Source organism: Balaenoptera acutorostrata, chromosome 1 (assembly GCF_949987535.1).
Source record: "Balaenoptera acutorostrata chromosome 1, mBalAcu1.1, whole genome shotgun sequence".
Classification (NCBI taxonomy): Eukaryota; Metazoa; Chordata; class Mammalia; order Artiodactyla; family Balaenopteridae; genus Balaenoptera; species Balaenoptera acutorostrata.
Window position 1 is genome coordinate 34,123,018 of NC_080064.1, and position 10,625 is coordinate 34,133,642.

Sequence of the window (10,625 nt, forward strand, 5' to 3'; positions counted from 1 at the left end):
AGTTAATTAACCATGCTGTGTTAGTTTGAGGTGTACAGCAAAGTGATTCAGTTATACATATTCATGTATCTATTCTTTCTCAAATTCTTTTCCCATTTAGGCTATTACAGAGTACTGAGCAGAGTTCCCTGTGCTATACAATAGGTCTTTGTTGGTTATCTATTTTAAATATAGCAGTGTGTACATGTCAATCACAAACTCCCAATTTATCCTTCCCCCCCTGAACTTTCCCCTTTGGTAACCATAAGTTTGTTCTCTAAGTCAGCGGTCCCCAACTTTTTTGGCACCAGGGACCGGTTTCGTGGAAGACAATTTTTCCACAAATCAGGGGGAGGGGATGGTTTTGGGATGTTTCAGTGCATTACATTTATTGTGCACTTTATTTCTAGTGTTATTACATTGTAATATACAATGAAATAATTATACAAGTCACCATAATGTAGAAACAGTGGGAGCCCTGAGTGTGTTTTCCTGCAACTAGATGGTCCCATCTGGGGGTGACGGGAGACAGTGGCACCCGAAGTGCGTTGCTTATGTCCATCTACTCCGTAATCTCGTTTTGGTTGCTGTCACCGCAGAAAACCCAGCTTCACAAAGACAGGATGTTGGAAGTGGAAGCAGGCTTTTCAGTGCCTTTGTGGCAATCTCAGGATATTCCACCTTGACTTTCATCCAGAACATATGGAGATTTGAAGTTGTCTCAAACATGCTTTTAAGGCCACAGCCATTTACGATCTCAAGCAGTTGATCCTCTTCTAGCACAGACAAAATGGATTCACCTGGCTTATTCACAAATGGGTCACAGATCCATTCCTTCCCAGTTCGGGGGTCTTTTGTGGTTGAGAAGTAATGCTCAAAGTCTTCTGAAAGCTGAGATATGTGATCATGCACCAGCTGGGAGAAAGAAGGCCCTGGCTCAGTCTCTTTCAAAATCTCCGCTAATGTTTGAAACATGTCAAAAATCCCAATGTTCACTCGTCGCCCCCATAATTCCAGTTTGGCTCTGAATGCAGCCACTTTATCTGCCGACTTGAACACAGTTGTCGTTCTCCCCTGAAATGACAGATCGAGTTTGTTGAGCAGGTTGAATATGTCACACAAGTAAGCAAGTTTTGTGACCCATTCTCTGTCACTGAAATGTGCTGCCAGTGGTGACTGTTTTTCTAAAAGAAATCTCTGGAGCGGCTCTCATAGCTCAAAAACTCTGGCCAGTGATCTACCTTTAGAAAGTCATCTCACTTCTGTGCATAAGAGAAGACGTGTGTGCTCTGCGTCCATCTCCTCACAGAGCTGCACGAACAGACGTGAGTTAAGGGCATGTACTTTAATGTGGTTGATAATTTTAATCACATCCTGCAAAACATTGTTAAGTTCAGGTGACATTTTTCAGCTAGCCAGCAGTTCTCTATGGATGACACAGTGCGTAGACTCACATTCAGAAGTGACCTCTTTAACCCGAGTAGTGAAACCAGAAAGCCATCCAGCCGTGGCAGCCACTCCGTCCATGCGTATACCGACACAAAATGACCAATTCAGTTTTCCTGATATGTAAAATCGTTCAACGACTTGAATAGTTCCACAGCTGTGGTGCTGGTTGGCAACAAAATTGCACATAACATATCCTCATGCACATCCTCCTGAAAAATATATTGCACAAAAACAAGCATTGTTGCCTGTTGTCAACATCGGTAGACTCGTCAACGTGGATTGCGTACCATGGTGACTCATTAATCCTCTCTAACAATTGTGCCTCAGTATAGTCTGCTATTTCATCAATTCGTCTAGTTATGGTGCTTGCCGAAGGAGGAACACGTGCCACCGTTTGAACTGCAGCCTCTCCTAAAAGTTCATGACAAATGTCCTCAGCAGCAGACAGGATCAACTCTTCACTGGTAGTAAAGGACTTCTTAGCTTTAGCCATGCGGTTAGCCACTAAGAATGATGCTCTCAGTGCAGACACATTTGATGACATGGTGGCCTTCAATAATTGCTTCTGTTCTTCGTGTTCATGGTTTTTTCCCTTTGAAAAACTCCAAAGGCTTGTCTTTCAATGCAGGTGCTTGGGCTCCATGTGGCGAAGCAGTTTTGAAGGTTTCATGGCTTTGTTGGATAGCCGGTGGCCACATATTATACAAAGCGGGCTTGGAGAATGTGAATCACCTGTTGCAATGAACCCATAATTTAAGTAGGACTCTTGGTATTTTCTTTTAAATGTAGCTTTCTTTTTGTTGGCAGTCTTAGAGTCTTCTGCTGTCTCATCACTGGGTCTTTCCTCCTTTTCAAAGAAGCTCTCCAGTGATGTTTGTTTTTTTACTCATCCTGGCTAGGGTTAGCTTGTGGCCTTACCAAAACTGTGACTGATGCAAGTGCGCAATGCAGGAAAGAGGCACGGATGCAAGTAAATAAAATAATGGGCGGGCCACGTGCAGACTAAAATGTGTCGGATTCTGGCTTAAAGCCTGCCACCAGATGCAGCTGTACAATTGAAGTACATCAACTCACTTGCCACTATAACGCCTGCCACCAGATGCAGCTTAATTGTCGCTTGCCACTCACTGATAGGGTTTTGATATGAGTCTGCAAGCAATTGATTTACTATGGTCTCTGTGCAGTCAAACCTCTCTGCTAATGATCATCTATATTTGCAGCCGCTCCCCACCGCTAGCATCACCTAAGATCATCAGGCATTAGATTCTCATAAGGAGCGTGCACCCTAGATCCCTCACATGCGCAGTTCACAGTAAGGTTCACGCTCCTATGAGAATCTAATGCCGCAGCTGATCTGCCAGGAGGCAGAACTCAGGCAGTAATGTGAGCGATGGGGAGTGGCTGTAAATACAGATGAAGCTTCGCTTGCTCACCTGCCACTCACCTCCTGCTGTGAGGCCTGGTTCCTAACAGGCCACGGACTGGTACCGGTCCATGGCCCGGGGGTTGGGGATCCCTGCTCTAAGTCTGTGAGTCTGTTTCTGCTTTTTAAATAAGTTCATCTGTATCATTTTTTTAGATTCCGCATATAAGTGATATCATATATTTGTCTTTCTCTTTGTGACTTACTTCATTTAGTATGAGACTATTATAAATAGTGCTGCTATGAACATTTTAAAAATTATTATTTTATTTATTTTTGCCTGCGTTGGGTCTTCGTTGCTGCACCCGGGCTTTCCCTAGTTGCGGCGTGCGAACTTCTCATTGTGGTGGCTTCTCTTGTTGCAGAGCATGGGCTTTAGGCGCGAGGGCTTCACTAGTTGTGGCTCGTGGGCTCTAGAGCGCAGGCTCAGTAGTTGTGGCGCACGGGCTTAGTTGCTCCGCGGCATGTGGGATCTTCCTGGACCAGGGCTCGAACCCGTGTCCCCTGCATTGGCAGGCGGATTCTTAACCACTGCACCACCAGGGCAGTCTGAACATTTTTTTTTTTTTCCACTGTTTCTTTCATCAGGTCTTTATTCAAAATTAGCTGTCCAAAATGATTTGACCTTTACGAAATAAACAAATTTAAGTTTATGCAGCAGCCCTCTTCTGTGGTGGGGTTTCTTTTCTGCGGGCTTCTTTTCAGCTGTTGGTTTCTTGGTTGCTGTCGCCTTTTTTCCCACCAAACGCTTCTGCTTCTTAATGCCAACAGCCTTCTTTCCTTTCTTTCCCACCACAGGCTTCTTGCCTGGAACATCCATCTCATCTGATTTGTCTTCTAGTGCCGCTGCTGCCCTATCCATCTGGATTTTGTGGTTCTTGGCCTGGAGAAGAATGGTGTTCCGGCGCATGGTCTTTGCATATGGGTTTAGCTTCAACATGATTCTCAGGTTTTTCAGTAGATTCTTCCTCAGGACTCTGAGATGAATCTTCTTGCATGGTGCTCGGAGGGCTCTTTGGATCTCTGGGCTTTTCAGGATTCTGCTAAGGTCTGTACTGAGCATCTTGTGCATGGGGAGGTTGTATCAATAGTTAGTCTTGAGGGAGGCAGCTTTACGCCAAGTGCCATACAGCTCATCTAACTTGCGGAAGGCACTTTCAGTCCAAATGCAGGAACGTCCCACATGCCCACCAGGAGCAAGTTTCAAAACGTTCAGTTTGCTTATATTAAGTAGAGTAATTCCAGGGATGTTTCTGAAGGCCTTGATGATACCTCTGTCCTCATTACAGATGATGCAGTGTCTCCTGCTCTGGATACGGTGACGGTTTCTCATTTTGCCTTTGCCGGCTCTCATTTGCCTTTGCCGGCTCTCATTCGCTCTACGCTGAGAGGCGTAGACCTCTTTCACATCATTCCAGGCCTTAAGTTTCTTCAGAAGCAAAACAGCCTCCTTGATCTTCTCTTAGCCTTCAACTTTATCTTCAGCTACCAAAGGAACTTCAGGAACTTCCTCTATATGATGACTTTTAGACATGACCAGCCCTGGTAAGGCTGAGAGAGCCAGTGCAGAGCGGATGGCATATCACTTCTGCATTGTATTCACTCTGTGGTGCCAACGTCACCAGGTCTTGGTTGGTGCAAACATGCAGCCCCCAAGACACATGTTTCCAAAACCATCCTGGCCAGAACGGTGAGTCCCGCCACCTCGAACCCTGGGAATTTGAGCCACAGCTCTGCCAGTACCCCAAGACTCGGCACTGGTTTGATGACCTGCTAATTCACTGATAGCATAGAGTTGTCTGTTGCTTTTGCACAAGTTGGCGTGAACAAAGTTTACAATATCTGGTCGAATGAGAGTCTTGAACACAGCAGGCAAAGTGACATTTTTGTCAGATGGCTCCCCCTTTTCGGAGTACACTGGTATCAGTGGACGAGCACACGCCAAGGTGGGGAGAGGAGAAGACCACGCACCTCTCAACCCGGTGGCTCCCATAGGAAAAGCTGAACATTCTAGTAAACATTTTTTGATGAACGTATCTAGGCATTTCTTTGGGGTATATACCCAGAAGTGGAATTGCCAGTCCATTGCTTGCTTTGATTTCATTTTTCATCTTCTGCTGTCCTGATCCTTACTGAGGATAACCAAGGAGGCCTCTGGTTTCCTTTTCTGGATGAAGTCAGGGGCCTCGGTTTCCCTCTGTGGCTGGGCCATGCCTGCCTCGCCCAGGTGCTGTGAGGCTTTAAGAGCTTCTCAGGAGAGTAGGATAAGGTCATGGACCCTTGACCTCCTGGCCCAGCCCCCAGCATTCCTGAGGCCAAACGTATTAATCCCAGAGGAATGCCGATACTGAAGACCCAGCCCTGGCTGCCTCATGGGCCAGGTGCAGGAACCGGGCAGTGGGTGAGCCTCGGGTCAGGGCTGGGCCGAGCAGGGGAAGGCTGGAATGGACAGGGCACAGCCCAGGCCTCAGGGGTCCCTGGGCAGGGGGCAGGCAGGTCCTGGACCACTGTGGACCCACGTGAGCAGGGGCTGGCCTCCTTAGCACCTGCTTGCTCTTCTCTGGGTCTCTACTGCACCAACTGGGGATCAGAGTTACTTCCTCACCAGACTGAGGACTAAAGGAGATTGAAGATGCTTACCTGGGTCAGTGGGCATTGTCAACCCATTTCACAGCCAACGAAGATGAAGCTCAGAGAGGTTGAGGGGCTTTTCTGAGTCACCAAGGATTTGAGCCCAAGTCTGTCTGGCACTAAAGCCTGTGCTCTTTCCACTGCCTGTCTGGGGGTTGACATGGTGTGGTTTGAGGGGTGTAAGGAAGGCCAATCCCCAAAGTCAAGCTATGTCTTCTCCAATGCTTGAATTTCCACCATTAGAATTTGACTCCTCTACATTAAGTAATACCCTCTTCTGAAAGGTTTAGGGGTGTAAGATATGCCACATCTAATGTTTTGTGTGCAAAAGATTTCCTGGCAGAATCAGAGAACAGGATCCCTCTGAGGTGTGCTGGGACCCCTTCATTCACTTCCTCAGCCCCACCAGGGCCCTGTGCCATTTCATGAATGGGAAACTGAGGCCCAGAGAGGCACTGAGTTGCTCAGATCCCCATCTAGGACTTTCCCCAGGCAGCCTCCCTGCTCTGCCAGGACCCAGACCAGAGGGAATGAGCGGGAGAGGGACTGAGCAGGAGAGGGTCAGCCGGGGGCTCTGGGGTTTTCTAGCCGGGATCTGCCCTGGGGCCTGCCAGGGCATAGGTGTCCCAGGCCCAGTTCTGCAGAAGGGAGGGAGGTACGGGTGTGGTCTTGGGCAGTAAGATAAGCCCTGCTCCCGTCAGCTGCTGCACTCACACCCTACTGCCCTCTTTACCCTGGTGCACCTGCAGCCCCGCACCCCGACCTGACACTGTGCACAGCGCTAGAGCTGCAGCCGGGCTGGCCTCCCGCCTGCCGGGGCTCCTCCCATGGCCCCAGACTTGTGCTGAGGTGCTTCTGGCCCTGCACGTGTCTCAAGGCCTCTGAGGCAGAGACCCCTTTGCAGCAAGGTCCTCTTGGCTTCCCAGGGACTCATAGCCCCCATGGCTGCTGCCTCTCAGTCTTGGGTTGGGGCCCTCGGAGAAGACCTGAACTAGGATTCAAGGGCATGGATTTATTTTCGAGGTGATTCCAGGAAGCTATAAAGGACGTGGAAGTAAGACCGGAAGGGCAGCCAACACAGGCAAGTTAATGAGCAGCAGGTGGAAAGCGGGGCTCAGCTCCACTGGGGACCTCCGGGAGACGCTGTGCAACCAGCCTCAGGGTCTCCCCACCCATGGCGTGAGGAAGCTGGGGTATCTATCCACCACCCCTATCCTTTATGATCAAGGGCTGCTCCTGAGGGCATTTTCCAAAGCCCCTGGGATAGAGCCACAGACTCCTGCTAAGTGCTGGGAATATGGGCGGGGCTTGCGAAGGAGAGATGGAACATGAGGGGAGAGCCTGGGGAAGGTGCTGAGTTAGGAGGGCTTGAGTCCCAGCTCTGCTGCTGATTCCTCTTCTCTGAGGGTCAGTTTCTGCATCTATAAAATGGGAATAAAAATACTGCTTACCTCCCAGGTGCGTGGTGGGGATCAAGTGCATGGGTGATGCCGGCACCTGGTGGAGACTGATAAATGATTTTTCCTTCCGTCCTCAAGGCCAAGGGTCAGGCTGACTCATCCAGTCTTGGGGCACCCAACGACCTGCCGTGTTTACCAAACATTGCTACTCCCAGAGCCCTCCTCCCTCCCCTACCCTTATCTTCAGTTTCTAAAATCAAATCGTGCCTGATATCTAAGCCGTGCCAGGCTGGGGTGGGCTCTAGGGACCCAGGAATGCCTGAGCCTTCCTTACCCTGGGAGTTCACAGTCCAGCTGAGATGACAAATGTGTGGCTGGGTGGTGGCACGGGCGTGGGTTTGGACAGGCGGGTAGCAGTTCGTGGGTCAGGCCTGGGGCAAGGAGGCAGTTCAGGCTGAGAGAGAAGCGGAGGAGCTGGGGTGGGGGGATAGAAATTGTCCTGAGGGGAGGAAGGAGGTGGGCAGATATCAGAGCTTATATTTTGAGGTTCCTTGAGAAACCCCAAGTAGGTATGATTATCCCTGAGTTACAGAGGGAGGCTGAGAAGGGACCTGCCTTGCCTGGCTGCTGTCAGAGCAGGGGATGGTCTGACACCCTCACTCCCCCACTCCCACTCAAGCCAGAGTTGGGGGCATCTGGGCCCAGGACAATATCTCCCTTGGTGGGGGTGGGGATGGAGGTCAGGGGCTGGGCAGCCTTGGAAACGGAGGCAGGGGTTCTCTGCTCTGCCCCTTCCCTCTCCTGCTTTTCTGAGCCCTGCGTGTACTTACCCACCACTGCCATCCCAGATTGGGGTGGGAAATCCTTCACTTTCATGCTTCGTGTTCAGATTCCATATGCATTTTGCATCTATGATATATCCATGTTTGTACTTAAACTCGGTAAGGTTTATAACGACTTACTAATTACTAAAATAATCGATCTGCCTGTAATGAAAGCAATGACACTGTCCCTCTGTTGGTTCCTCAGTGTGCGCAGAGGAGAGGGGTCCAGGCCATGTGGGATGGGCCCTGGAGGAGATGTCATCGTTTGCGGACCCTGAGGTGGCACCTCCTGCGGTGCAAATGCACACTTGTGTGTATCTGCATCAGCAGAGAGTCACACTGCAATAGTTCCATACACAGCTGTGCCCACACGCACACTGAAGCACCTCTAGATCCACACACGTGGATGCACACCATCGACACTTACGGGCACTCTATGCATGTGTTTTGACACATGCTCAGACACAAATACACACATTAGCTTGTACGCTCATGTCACTGGTGCGCCCACACACCTGTAATCCCTAATCATGGACTTGCATGCACCTCTCACGCGTGCACACGGACGTAGGCACATGTATGCACACACATCTAGGCAGCCACAACCAGGCGAAGACTTACACTCTCAGGGACACTCAGGCACACATACTTGTACATGTCGACGTGCACACAGGTGGATTGTGTATGGACACCCATCACACGAGACACAAACCTGAATGCCTGGACACCAGCAGAAGGATCCCCAGTCGGCACACAAGAATACATTTCACACGTTGGTGTGCCCTGCGTGCGTGTGCTCACACTCGGTCTCACATTAGCCAGGTGGGACTCCAGTGTGCCAAGCTCACCACGCAGCATCAAAGTTGTAGGGAAGGAGCCTCCCCTCCCCTGCTCCCCGTGCCCCTCCCCTGCCCTGAGTCTGCCAACTCCCAGGAGGAGCCATCCTTCCCCCTGGGGAGTGACTCATGCGCATGGCAAGTGTGGAGTCTCCAGAGGGAGCAGATTCAGCACCTACCCTGTGAGAGGGATTTCCCCGGCCTGGCAGCTGGGAGCTTGGAGCCCAGAAGCGACAGTGACCTGCCTGGGTCTACACAGCAAGGCCTGGGCAGAGGCAAGACCAGGATCCAGTCTTTTCTAAAAGGCTAGTTTGGATCGCAGGCTGAGGGGGAATCCGGACTCCCCAGGGTCCCCCTCCTCAAAATATCTGCAGGTTCAGGTGCCCACAGTCCCCCACCGCACGTGCTTTGCCATGACAATGCTGTCCCCAGGAGCGCCCTACTCAAAGGCGCATCTATGTGGGAAGGGTGGGGTCAGCTGAGGAAGAAGACTGGCCAGCCCCTCCTCCATCCTTAGCTCCCTGCAGGGCCAAACCACTGGGCAGGACTGAGGGGCTGCGGGCTCACGTCAGCCTCGGAGGGACAGGCCTGCAGCCAAACAGGATCCTGGAGAGCAACGCTGGAAGACCCTAGAGGGGTCCTCTGCACCAGGGGATAGGGTGGGACATGGAGTGTCTCCAGGCCCCACACCCCCCCCACCCCCCAATCCGGGTGGCATCAGCCATATCTCTTTTGCACATCAGATTCTTTGTGAAGAAGTGGTTTCGCTATCAGAGCAGCAAACCACAAGAGATGGATAAAACGCTGTGCTGGAAGGCTTGTGAGGAAAAGGGCACTTGCACCTAGTGGGGACAAGATTGCAAATTAGAACCTCATTCTTGGCAGAATATTTAAAATGTGCTTGTCTTTGGCCCAGCAATTTCATGTCTAAAAATCGGTTCTTTGAGGACAAAGATGTATAAACAAGGTGTTTACTGCAGCATGTTTATGAAAATGATAAATGGAGGCCTTCCAAAAGCCATCAGTGGGTGATGGTCAAGTAACAACAGTCTGTCCATGCCAGAGACCACGTGGAGCTGTTAAAATTGAGATGGGGTGGATCTCTGTGTACTGGTCTAGAAAGACACCTTTGGAGTGAGAAACGAAGGTCTCAGTATAGGGAGACTCATGTCACCATTTATTATTTTAAACACCTCTGTAACATTAGAAAACATATACCTGAATCCATAGGAAAAGGCTACTTACCCCACTGTCAGAGTAGTTGCCTTGGAGAGGGAGGTCAGGAGGAAACTTTTTATTTTAGAAGCTCCCATATTCTTTTCATTTTTTTAAAGCCACAAGCTCTTGTGTATGTATTGTCCTAACTTTGTAATTTAAAAAAAGAGAAGGTATTAAGATTTCTTATCTCATTATTTAGTAGATGGAGGCCAGAGGAGGCAGCGACCCATCCACACGACCTCAGCTGCAGCTCTGACCTTGACCTCACCCAAGGATCCTACCTCAGCTGCCCAGTGGCAGGGCCTTGGGGCCAGGAGAGGAGTCATGGCTGCGTAGGTGGGGATGGGTGGAGAGATGGGCTCTGGGGTGCAAGCCAAAGATGTGCTGCGGAGGGAGCAGCTCCCCCCAGGTGTGGAGAGATGTCCCCTGGGAGAACTACCTGTGTGCCGAGATAGCAATCCTTTATCACTGGGTGTCCTGACACCCCTGTTCTAGCTTGGGGCTCTGCCTGGCAGACCCTGGCTCTGCCACCTTCAGAAATGCTGCTGAGAAAAGCCACCCTTCGCTAAGTACCCTATGGGTGCCACCTCTGGTGCAGTTGCTTGCTGTGGGTGCTGACCTACACTATCTTACTTTGACTGAGGAGACAGTGATGCTTAGTGGTTAAGGCCATGGTCTCTGTAGCCAGACTTCCGGGGCAAAGCCCACCACTGCTACTCACTAGCTAAGTGACCTGGTGTGGGTTACTTAACCTCTCTGGACCTCAATCTTGTTGTCTATATGATGATAAGACAGCATCTCCCCAGAGGGTCGCTGAGGGCTAAAATAACATGCTTAAACCAAAAAAGTGGAAACAACGCAGACA

The 10,625-nt window shown here is 50.2% G+C and overlaps 1 pseudogene; it reads right to left on the minus strand.

The window, feature by feature from the left end:
- Nucleotides 1-3,443: 3,443 nt before the first annotated feature.
- Nucleotides 3,444-4,844, minus strand: LOC103013834 (60S ribosomal protein L4-like; annotated as a pseudogene).
- Between the last annotated feature and the right edge of the window lie 5,781 nt (nt 4,845-10,625).